Source organism: Urocitellus parryii, chromosome 10 (genome assembly GCF_045843805.1).
Source record: "Urocitellus parryii isolate mUroPar1 chromosome 10, mUroPar1.hap1, whole genome shotgun sequence".
NCBI lineage: Eukaryota > Metazoa > Chordata > Mammalia > Rodentia > Sciuridae > Urocitellus > Urocitellus parryii.
In genome coordinates this window covers 125,035,786-125,047,099 of record NC_135540.1, presented here as the reverse complement: position 1 = coordinate 125,047,099, position 11,314 = coordinate 125,035,786, and positions in this window count along the sequence as shown.

Here is an 11,314-nt window from a genome sequence, read left to right as displayed (position 1 = left end):
ATTTTATTTTTCTTTATGGCTGAATAAAACTCCACTGGGTATGGGTTCCACATTTTCTTTATCCATCCGTCTGTTGACGGCCACCGGGGCTGGTTCCATAGTTTGGCTATTGTGAATTGTGCTGCTCTAAACCCAGGTTTGCATGTATCACTGTAGGTAAAATGACTTTGATTCTTCACTGTAAATCCCGAGAAGTGGTATATCTGGACCATATGGTGGTTTCATGCCTGGTCTTTTGGGGAGCTTCCATACAGATTTCCGTAGTGCTTGTACTAATTTACCGTTCCACCAACAGTGTGAAAGTGTTCCTTTCCCTCCACTTCCTCTCCAGCATTTATTATCATTTGTGTTCTTGATGACTGCCATTCTGACTGTGTGAGACAAAATTTCAGTGTGGTTTTGATTTGCATTGCCCTAATTACTAATGACGTGGAACATTTTTCCATGCATGTGTGGGTCATTTGTATTTCTCTTTTTGGTAAGTGTCTGTTCAGTCTGTTTGCCTATTTATTTATTTACCAGGGATTTAACCACTGAGGCACATCTCCAGCTTTTTTTTTTTAAATTTTAAGACATGATCTTGCTAAGTCATTTAGGGTCTTGCTAAGCGGCTGAATCTGGTCTTGAACTTGCGATCCTCTTGCCTCAGCCTCCCAAGCTGCTGGGATGACAGGAGCGCACCACTACACCTGGCTCTTTTGCCCATTTATCAGTCGGGTTATTTGATGTTTTGGTGGAAAGGTTTTTGAGCTCTTCATATATTCTAGATATAATCCTTTGTCAGAGAGTAGCTAACAAATGTTTTCTCCCAATCGGTGGGTTCCCTCTTCACATTTCTAATTTTTTCTTTGCTGTACAGAAGCTTTTTAATTGATGCTATCCCATTTATTAATTCTTGGCATTATTTCCTAAAGATTTAGTGTCCTATTGAGAAAGTCATTGCCTATGCCTAAAAGTATTAACCCTCTGTTTTCTTCTAGGAGTTGCATAATTCTGGTCTAATTCTGAGGTCTTTGATCCATTTTTAGTTAATTTTTGTGTACAGTGAGAGATAAGGGTCTAGTTTCATTTTTCTACATGTGGATAACCAGTTATTCCAGCACCATTTGTTAAGAAGACTGTCTTTTCTCCAAAGTATATTTTTTGGCACCTTTGTCAAGGATCAGATAACTAGACATGGAGGTTTGTTTCTGTGTCTTCTGTTCTGTAACATTGGTGCACGTGTCTGGTTTTATTTCAGTACCATGCAGTTTCTATTACTATAGCTCTGTAGTGTAATTTTAAGTCAGGTATTGTGATGCCTCCAGCATTTCTTTTTTTAGTTTAAAATTGCTTTGGCTATTCTGGGTCGTTTATTCTCCCAAATACATTTTAGGACTTTAATTTTTTTTTTCTGTGAAGAATGTCATTGGTATTTTGATGGGGATTGCATTGAATCTGTATATTGCTTTTTGTAGTACGGCTATATTAACAATATTCATTTGCCTATCCATGAACATGGGAGGTCTTTCCATCTCTGAGGTCTTCTTCATTTTTTTTTCTTCCATGTTCTGTAGTTTTCATTGTAGAGGCCTTTCACCTCCTTGGTTAGATTTATTCCTAGGTGTTTTTATTTTTAGGTATTGTGAATGGAATTGTTTTCCTGATTTCTTTCTCAGGAGATTCATTGGTGATATATAGAAAAGCTATTGATTTTTGTATGTTGGTTTTGTAATCTGTTACTTTGCCAAATTTGTTTCTTTGCTCTAGCAGCCTTATGGTGGAGTTTTGCTCTGGCTAGAATTTCTAGCTCTATAATAATAGGAGTGGTGACAGTGGACATCCTTGTCTTGTCCCAGATTTTAAAGGAAATGCTCTCATTTTTTCCCCGTTTGCTATGAGGTTGGCTTTGGGTTTTTCATAACATAGCCTTTATAATGTTGAGGTAGGTTCCTATATCCCTTGTTTCTTCAGGGTTTTTGTAATCAATGGGTGCTGAATTTTGTCAAAGGACTTCTCTGTATCTACTGAGATTACTAAGTGATTTTTGTTTGTCAAAGTGATGAATTACATTTATTGATTTGCATATATCAAACCATTCTTGCATCTCTTGAATAAAACCAACTTGGTTTTGGTATACAATCTTCTTAATATGTTATTGAACCATGATTTGATAATACTTTATTTACTTATTTTTTGCATCTAAGTTCATCAGGGATATTGGCCTGTAGTATTCTTTGCTTGATGTGTCCTTATCTTGTTTTGCTATGATACTGGTTTCATAGAATAAATTTGGATGTCTTCCATTACTTTCTATTTCATGGAATAATTGGGGGAACATTGGCTTTAGTTCTTCTTTAAAGGTAGAATCAACTGAGAATCCATCTGGTCCTGGGCTTTTCTTTTGAAAGGTTTTTATTACTGCTTGTATCTCATTACAGATTATAGGCTGTTTAGGTTTGATTGTCCTCTTGATTCAGTTTTGGCACATTGTCTAGAAATGTATCCATTTCTTCTAGGTTTTACAATTTTTTGGACTATAAGTTTTTGAAATAATCCCTAATGATCTACTAGATTTCTGAGATGTCCTTGTGACTTCTCCTTTTTTACCTGTAATTTTGTTAATTTATTTTTTCTCCCTTTCTCTTTTGATTAGTTTGGGCCTATCAATCTTGTATATCTTTTCAAAAAATTAACTCCTTGTTTCATGGATCCTATATCTTGTTTTTTTATTCTCCAGTTCATTGATTTTGACTCTGATATTAATTATTTCCTTCCTTCTACTGGTTTTGGAATTAATTTTTTCTTCTTTTTCAAATGCCTTGAGATGTGTCATTAGATTGTTTATATAATCCTTCTGATTTTCTTATGCAAGCACTCATAGTTACAAACTTTCCTCTTGGAAATGCCTTCATAGTGTCCCAGAGGTTCTGCTGTGTTTTTATCACTATTCTCATTTCAGTCTAAGAAATTTAAATATCTCCCTTGGTTTCTTCTATCAACAATTCATCATTTAAAATAGTATTGTTCAACTTCCATGTTTATATATTTTCTGTAGAATTTGGTCATGTTATTTGTAATTTGATTCCATTATGATCTGATAAGATGTAAGAAACTATATCAGGTTCTTTTTTGTATTTTCTAAGAGTTGCTTTGTAGCTTAAAATATGCACTAATTTGGAGAAGATTCCTTGAGCCACTGAGAAGAAAGTGTATTCAACTGTTGTTGGATGAAATATTCTACAGATGTCTGTTAGGTCCATTTGATTTATAATATTTTTCAGGTTCAAAAGTCTTTACTGAGTTTGTATCTGGATGAACTATCTAATGTTGAAAGAGATGTGTTGAAGTCACCCAGTATTATTGTACTGGGGTGTCTCTGGGGCTTCAATTTAAATTGTGCCTCGATTATGTAATTAGTTGCACCCATGTTTGGGGCATAAATATTTATCATTATCATATCTTCTTGTTGGATTATTTCCTTTACCAATATAATGTGACCTTCATTGTCTCTTCTGATTAATTTTGGTGTGAAATCTGCTTTTCCAGATGTAAGAGTAGCTACTCCTACTTGCTTTGGGGCTCCATTCACACAGTATATTAATTTTTATCCTTTCACTTCTATCCTGCAGCTGTCTTTGCTTGTAAGGTATGTCTATTACAAATAACATATAGTTGGGTTTCATTTTTAATCCATTCTGCCAACCTATGTCTTTTAATTAGAAAGTTGAGACAATGTATATTCGATGTTATTATAGAGAGATGTCTATTAATTTCTGTCTTTTTGATTTACTTGTCATATTTCATTCTATTCTGTTTCCCATTTGCTTAGCTGCTCTTCAAATGAGATTTGTTCTTTTGTGAACTCTCATGTTTGTTATTTTATATCTTCTATGTACAGTATTTCTTTGAATAATTTTTGTAGTGTTGGTTTAGTATTCATGAATTCTTTTAGTTTCTGCCTATTTTGGAAGGTTTTAATTTTGAATGAGAGCTTTGCTGGATATAGCAGTCTTGGTAGAATTTGTGCTAAGAAATCAGAAGTGATTCTGATTGGCTTGCCTCTAAATGTGACCTGATGTTTTTCTTTTGAGGGTTTTAAAATTCTATCCTTGTTCTGTGTGTTATACATTTTAATTATAGTGTGTTGTGAAGAGTTTCTTATATACTTTTGGAATACTGAATGCCTCCTGTGTGTGGATGGTCATCTCATTCTGAGAATTCAGAAATTTTTCTGTTATTATTTCCTTTAAGAGTTTATCCATTCCATTAGCCCATAGCTCACAGCCCTCTTCAATTCCAGTGATTCTTAAATTTGGTCTCTTCCTGTTGTTACAGAGTTCTTGTATATTCTGATCATGGTTGCTTATTATTATTTTTCTTTAACACTGTCTGAGTGTTCAAAGCCAACTGCTTTGTCTTCCAGCTCTTGAAATTCTGTCTTAAGTATGGTCCCCTCTATTAGAGAGACTTTCAATGGAACATTTTATTTCATTTATTGTCTTTCATTTCCAATATTTCTATTGTTTCTTTTTTAATATTTCTATCTCCTTATTGAAGTTCTCATTCATATTCTCTACTGACTTCTTTAATTTATTTAGTTGTTTTTCTGTGTTCTCTTGGAGTTCATTAATCATTTTTATAAAGATTCTTAGGAATTCCTTATCTGACATTGCATTCATTTCAATGTTTGGGGGGTGATTTTCTGGTGAATTATGAACTTTATGAGGTATTGTGTTAGATTTCTTTTTCATATTTCTTGTATTCATGTATTGGGTTTTATGCTTCTTTTGGGAGGGATTCTCTTCCACTTTTATGTATGGGCTTTTCTACGGCACAGTCTTCACTTGCCAAAGTGTCTTAGAGTGGTCTGGATTGAGACATCCTCATAGGTGTGATGTCCACAGACTTTGTGTTATTTCTCTATATTTCTGATATAGCAATGGATGTCTATCTGTAGGTAGAACTGGGGGCCCACACCTAGCTGTTTCTATGTGTGACCTGGTTGTTAGTTTGGGGTTTTGTCTGTTCTACTCTTTGTAATAAGTATAGCTGAAAATTGAGTATCATTAATTTGTATGTGGAGCAAGTTATGCTGTCTTTTCTTTGAGTTTTAATTCAGTCATAGAGTTTCTGCCCTATGGACTTGTAGTGACTCTAATGGTTCCTAGTAATTCACAGAATAGGGGTAAACAAACAATAGCAATAGTCAATGCAAAGAATATACAGTATTAACCTAAATAGTTGGTTCCTACTACGACCTCTACAATACTAATTTCCATAAAACCCAGAAACAGTAGGGTCAGAAATTGCCAACAGCAAAAGCAACAATAACCATGAACAATATCTGTCATTAAAGTGAGCAACAGGTGTCAACTATGTCATCCACAGCAGTAACAATGCAACAACATTAATGGTGAGGGAAGGAGTTATACAAACCAGTTAGTGCTAAAAGATGGTAGGAATACAGTTAAAAGAAAATGTGATAGGGAGATAGAAAAGAGTTTATAATTTTAAAAAATGAACAGAGGATTCAGAGAGATATAGCATGTGATAATTATAAGGAAGGAAGAAAAAATAGAAAGAACAAAGTAATAGGAGAGTGAAAGAGAGAACAGAACTTGGTTGTTAGTAAAAGAAAAGAGAGAAAGAGAAACACAAAAAACAGACAAATGAAAAAAAAATACAAAACCAAACCAAATATACTTACCAAAAAACCTTAACTTTCAAAAGGCAAGGCAAGGAAAAACAACTACATTTAAAAATGATAAAAATGAGAAAAAGGAAACAAATGTGTATAAGTATATATGTTCATGAACCAATAGCACAGCACAAATACACACAAAAAGATAAAAATTCTTAATAAAATTTAATGAATCATTTCCACTGAGGTGGTCAAAATAGTCAATGAGAATAGATGGACATTGTCTATGCCTGACTGTCTCTCTTTCTGTTTCTCCTTGGAGGCTATGTATTGAGAATGAAAGCAAGGGCTGGAGATTATTAATCTCTTCCTCTTCTCATCTTGCTCACCAAGCTGCCAGTTGGAGTGGCCTAAGACTGAAACTGATTTAAATAATTCTCAGCTTCCCTTCTCCCAGGATTAGGTAGTGTAGGATGGGGCTTAAGTCTAATCAGGCTTCAGGGGATTTACTGGGTGGTTTTTGCTCTGGAGAGATCAGAAACTCTAGGGTTTAAGAGTCGACAAGGGGCTGGGATTGTGGCTCAGTGGTAGAGTGCTCGCCTAGCATGGGTGGGACCCAGGTTCAATCCTCAGCACCACATAGAAATAAAGGCATTGTGTTGTGTCCATCTACACCTAAAAAATAAGTAAATAAATAAAAATAAAGAGTTGCCAATATTTGCTGAGAGTCTGGATTTCAGGATCCTCCCAAGGATTCTATTCACTGGATGGGGAAGTCAATCTTTCAGTCCCTCTATTGTCCATGAACATAGCCTTCCTAGGCTTCCCAGGCTTAGTTCCTGAGTGTATTCACCTGGCCTGTTTAGATATCTGACCTGCTTTAGCTGGTCATGTGAGCTGTAGACTCCAAGTGGGAAGAGAGTTGGATTTCCTTTTGGTTTTCCAACTTGAATCCCTCTGGGTAAAATATTCTCTGTGTCTGTTTCCCTCCCATTCTGCTAGATACACTACAGGCTACACTGAAGGCACTTGTCAGGACAGTGTAGCCATGTTTACTCAGATCTCCCAGCTCCAACAGCAGCAGCTGCACTGTGGTCACCTCAAGATCTCTCCTGTCTCAGCTCTCCACAGCCAGTTGCAAAACATGGGACACTTTTCAAGCACCAGTGCACAGTGTAACCTCTGCATCAGCTAATGGCAGGCTGCTTTCCTGATCTCAGTTTTTTTTCATACTATATCTGTTCATGGTGTTTTGCTCTGTGTTATTCCTCTTTCTGTGCTGAACCAGCACTACTACCGGTATTGCCTCAACTGAGGCTATAAAGTAATTTTTCTTCATTGTTTAGTGAACCCTAATTTCTGAGTTTGGAAGACACTCGACTGTCCAATATTGAGTTTTAGTGGAATCTCTTTCACTCACCTCATAGAGAAGCAGCACTCTTGCTGCTGGAATCCCAAGCCATGGAGCAACTAGGAATGCAGCCTTCCTGTACTCCACCATCTTGAATTCCCTCACCAAATGGTTTTCAAGTAAATGGTTTTCAAATGGTTTGTAAGTATATTTTTGAAGACTGTGGTAGATACAACAGTCTCACTGGCCCAGATTTTCTAGTACAAGAAGTTTGTTGTGGTGGTTATTGCACTAGAGGTGTTTTGAGTCCAGTTGTCATAGCTTTGCAGTGATAAGATGCGGTGGTCTTAGGCCATGCCCTTATATCCTCTGATATTCCTCCCTTGAGAAGTAGAGCTTAATTTCCCTTATCTTAAATGTGGCCTTGACCTATTGACTTTTTTTCTCAGATAGAATATGCCAAAATTGATAGAATATCACTTCAAGAATAGAGTATGAAATCACTGTGGCTTTCATCTTCGGAATTCTCTCTGTTTCCCATGGCTTGCTCACTCTGGGGGAACTAGCCACCTCCTGAGATAGCCCTGGATGGAAACGTGTGAAGTGAGCTTGCAGAAGATCCCTTGAGACCTGACAGTGGACTTGGAAGCAAACACTCCTCAAGATGAGCCTTGAGATGACAACAGATGGCCTGCAGCCTGATGAAAGGCATTGAGCCAGAGACACTATCCAAGTTGTGCAAGATTCCTGACTCAGAAAGCTGTGAGATAATGTGTGTTTTTTAAAAAAAAATTATAGTCATAGATGGACAGAATGCCTTTATTTAATTTATTTATTGTTATATGGTGCTAAGGATAGAACCCAGTGCCTCACACATGTTAGGTAGGCACCCTGCCACTGAGCTAAAGCCCCAGCCCAGTGTACACTTTTTTGAAGGTCTAAGTTTTGAGATAATTTGTTAGATATCAATAGATAACCAATATAAGAAGCCAATTAACCATGTTGTAAAATCAATCTCTTGTCCAAGGAGGCAATAAAGATCCAAAGGCTTTTCAAAGGTAGCAGAATACAACAGTCACTAGTATGGCAATATGTAAAAACGTGGATGTGTAACCGATGTGATTCTGCAATCTGTATACAGGGTAAAAATGGGAGTTCATAACCCACTTGAATAAAATGTATGAAATATGATATGTCAAGAGCTTTGTAATATGTTGAACAACCAATAATACAAAACAAAACAAAACAAAACAAAAAAGATCCAATGGCTTGCTGGTGGTAGCGGATCAGCAGACACAATCTTACTAGGGTTGAGACAACAGAATGGTTCTCCATCTTGTGATATGGACTAACCTCCCTAGGGTAGCTAGAAACCCTAGCAAGTTGAGAGATTCTGCAAAGTAGAGAGAACTTAGCCTTACTTCCTGTGGTGGCAGAAAACTTAAAGAAGAAAAGAATATCTACTGCACTGAAGTAACAACAGGCAGAAGGAATAGCCAGGGTTGTCTAAAACCAGAGGGTTGGCAAACTTTTTCTATAAAGAGCCAGATTATTACATATTTTAGACTTGAGGGACATACAGTCTCCATAGCAACTATGGAACTCTAGAGTAGACTGAAGACAGCTTTGGACAGAGTGTAAGGGAGTGTTCATAACTGTGTGCCAGTAAAACTTTATTGACCAAAGCAGGCAGGGGCCAGATTTGACTCCTGGGCCATATTGAGTCTGTCAATCCCTAGATTGAGAGACTTAAGTCAAATCCCTGAGTTGTCAAGGAGAAGGGAGAAGAGGCAGAGGCCTCTCAGTGCGCATGAAGGGGAAACAGAGGGCCGTGTGCGCTGGGGCACTCGGGGGTCTCCCACTGTCCAGCTGCACGGGGGACTGTTGAGAAAAGACTAGTTGGGAGTTTTTGTCTCAAAATTAATCAGAGTGGGGAAATGTGGCAACTGGGATCTCTCCTCAGGTCATAATCATGCCTGAGAGGTAAGGGGTGCAGGGAGAATGTGCAGAGATTATTGAATTTGAATCCTGAAGCCACTGGGTTTCCTTGAATTGGCAGAATTGTTTTCCTCCATCATAGTGGTAAATAGAGTCTTGAGAAAGAAGCATCAATTATGGGGAAATGAAAAAAAAAGGTGACATTTTTGCATACCAGAGCACTGTAATTGACTAACACCGTGTTTTGTACCTAAATAGAAATAGTTGCAAGAAATACAGTCAAGGCGATCCAAAATTTGGATACGAGGAAAAGCAAAGATTCAGGGCATCTGAGAAGAAATAGCATTTCCTGCAGCTCTTGGCTACATAATCTGCAGGCCCTGTGCAAAATGCAAATGCAGATCCCTTTCCAAAAGCAGGGGGAAAAGTGCTACTAAAGGTAGTAAAATATAAAGCTTTTTTCCTTTCTTCAGTGGTCTCTTTTTCAGCTTGTCATGGTACTTTATATTTGCTCTTTTAATGTTGTTCTAGGGAAAAGAATAAAATTTTTATCATTAGCATGAATTTCACTATTCATCTTTTCATTATGCAGTGCCACTTTTAAATGCAAATATAAAAGCATTTAACTCACATGCAGAATCACCGATTATGTAACTCCTATTTCAGAGCTTGTAGACACATATATATTCTGTTCTTACCAGAACAGTAGAAATGCTGAACAAAACTAATTCAATTGCTTTTGTTTCTCTTCCTGATATGTGTGCATTCCAGCAACTCCCTCTCCCTTTGGCTTTCTGACGAGTAAAGAGAGACAGAAAGGAAAAGGACTTAGGAGTCAGCTGTGTTCTCTTTCCTTCCATGTCATGGCTTTCAGCATTAGTCGTTGACTGACCTGAGAAGGAACTTGAGGAAGAAAGGAAATGACAGACTTCTGTATTTGTTCTGTAAAGCTGTGGGAAATGTCACAGGCTTGGTGGCTTAAGCAAAATTTATTTTCTTGACATTGTAGAGGCTAGAACTCTGAGACGGAGGTGTTGACAGGGTCCTGCTCCCTCTGAAGGTGCAAGGGAAGGATCTTGCAAGCCTCTTCCCTGGCTTCTGATTCTTTCTGAGTTTGTGGCAACCTAGTTCCAACCTTCACATGGTGTTCTCCCTGTCTGTGTGACTGTACCCCAATTTCCCCTTTTTATAAGGAAAACAGTCATGTTGGATTAGGGTTCACAGTACTCTAGTATGATACCATCCTAACTTAACTTGTCCCAACTAACATCTGCAAATGCCCTCTTTGCAAATGAAGTTACATTTAGAGGTACAAGGGTTAGGACTTCAACATAGGAATGGGGGCAGGTGGTCAACTCCACCTACAGATTCCCAGATTGTCCGTTTTCTAGAATGTCATTGCCTTCTTTCTGTATTTGAAGCAAGTTCAACAGAAAGCACGTTACTGCCCCACTTAGTCACAGCCCTGAGTCTTGCTGAGGTCTTGCACACCTTGGCTCCACTGGATTTCTGTCTTCATGGGGAACCATGAATGCTCTATGCAGATGTGACAGCAAGGGACAGAGGCAGGCTCACATATTGCATGTATTTCTTCTGCTCCTGGGCAGCCTCCATTGTCCCCTTGGACTTTGCTTACAAAACCCAACTTAAAGACAAAAGTATTAAGAATTTCAAGATGGCGACAGTTGAGCGTTAAATCAAGCATGGGCCCCTTCCGAGCCTGGGCCCTGTGTGTGTAACTGCACAGGTTGTGCATCCACAAGCCAGCTCTGTCCAGAGCTGTGGCCAAGATCTCCTGCCTCAGCTTCGTGACCTTTTCTAAAGATACCTAGAAACATTTGGTGATCAAATCCAACCACTGAAGACCAGAGGTCCAGGGAGATCAAGTCTCTGTCCCGAGATACCCAGGAGAACAGGCAGGACTAGAGCCACACTGCTAGCTCTCTGGCCAATTACTTACTCTCCCACATCATCTTGAGGGAATTCTTGAGGGTTCAGTTATACATCAGCTGTGGCAGGACCCAGGACCCTCCTTGGATGTGTGGATGGCAGAATGACTTACTAGACCTTCTTAAAAGGAAACTAAAGCAAGTGGTGAATTGGTGGCTATTTCCCATCTACACTGAATCTTAGGACTGAGCTCAGGACAACAGGGCCATGAGCAAAGCTGCTGTATTAAAAGGATCCAAGTTTTCTTATTTGTTACTCTGAGAAAAGCTCAGCAGGACTGGTCCACTTGACTACCAGCATTTGTGGTCAGCGGCAGGAGGTTGCTGGTTTATGAAGGACCACAGTGGTTCCGGACTGGGGCTTCCCTATGTGGCCTCATCTTCAGCAGGAAAGCTGAGGCTTGTTCCCAGGAGACACAGCAGGGTTTCAGACACAGCAAATGGGAAACTCTC